This window comes from Austrofundulus limnaeus, unplaced genomic scaffold (genome assembly GCF_001266775.1).
Source record: "Austrofundulus limnaeus strain Quisiro unplaced genomic scaffold, Austrofundulus_limnaeus-1.0 Scaffold416, whole genome shotgun sequence".
In the NCBI taxonomy this organism is placed as follows: Eukaryota; Metazoa; Chordata; class Actinopteri; order Cyprinodontiformes; family Rivulidae; genus Austrofundulus; species Austrofundulus limnaeus.
The window spans coordinates 352245-353698 of record NW_013952818.1 but is presented as its reverse complement, the minus strand read 5'-3'; positions in this window follow the sequence as shown (position 1 = coordinate 353698).

The window sequence follows — 1454 nt, the reverse complement described above, 5'->3', positions numbered from 1 at the left end:
TGATTACACAACATGATACTGTTGGAAGTGACTATTTTGCATCACTCACACACTGCAGCTTGTAAAGATAAATTATTGTCTTTTTTCTTTCTTGTTTAAATAATAGGTTTTGTTATTTCAGTGCATCTAAAACACTGAGTTGAGGAGGTTTACTGAGGAACCTGAATAAAATAAGTGACTTTAAACCAGCCTGATGGTGTGCTGAGTGTTTGTTGGCTCAGGGTGAGCTGAAAACTTCAGCTGCAGAAAACCTTTGATGATATTAGTGATAAAAACCACAGGGTGGCAGCAAGTCACCATCAGCAACATACAAACACAATTAGATGCCAGTTCTCACTTTAACTTCTTATGTTTTAGATTTTAAGAAAAGCATACATGGTAATTAATTTATTTTAAGTTTCTCTCTAAAATTCTAAAGCTTCCAATTGATTAAAATGYTGAAACTGCAGAGGGACTGGAATGTTCAAAAACACAGAGTACTTTACCTCAAACATGTTTATAGTGTTTGTATCAGGTGTCTGGTCTGTCTTTTCTCCTTCCTCTCTCTTCATTTTCACCTGTTCCAGGTAAAGTGGGGATGAAATCAGAACGTCCCCTCAGCTGCAACTAATGCAACTGATTGATTCTTTTCTATAAACACCATAGTGTGTCACATTTTTGGTGATATAATGTTTTAGTTWATTTTTTTCCTCATTTATCCTAATGTGATATTTCATTTTTCGTTTAAGGGTTGCGCCTCCTCATGATGTCTTCATGATGATGACAATCCTTGCTCTGTGCAGGGGTCTATGGCTGCATGACCTGGGGGCACCTGTTCTCCTRTGTTTGTTATATTTTTTGTCTTCTTCTGAATGGGTGTTCTGAACTGTAATTTCATTGTGCTCTGACAATAAAGGTTTAKTCAATCAATTCAATTCAAATCAGAACATCCCTTCAGCTGCAACTAATGCAATTGATGAAGACTTCATTCTTCATCACACTGTTCAGAGTTATGATGGCAGAAATGGGACATTAGGGCCATTGAATCCTTTACAGTGGGTTGCAAAAGTTTGGGCAGCCTTGATAATTTTCCTGATTTACCTTTATAAATCATTGATTGTTWGGATAAAAAAWATCTGTAAAATATATCATATAGGGGACAAACACAGTGATATTTGAGAAGTGAAATGAAGATGATATGATTTACAGAAAGTGTGCAATAATTGGTTAAACAAAATTAGGCAGGTGCATAAATTTGGGCACCAAAAGAAAAAAAACCTTAACTCAATATTTAGTAGATCCTCCTTTCGCAGAAATAACAGCCTCTAAAATGCTTCCTACAGCTTCTAATGAGAGTCTGGATTGTGGCTGAAGGTATTTTAGACCATTCTTCTTTACAAAACATCTCCAGTTCATTCAGGTTTGATGGTTTCTGAGAATGGACAGCTCTCTTTAAGTGACACCACAGATTTTCA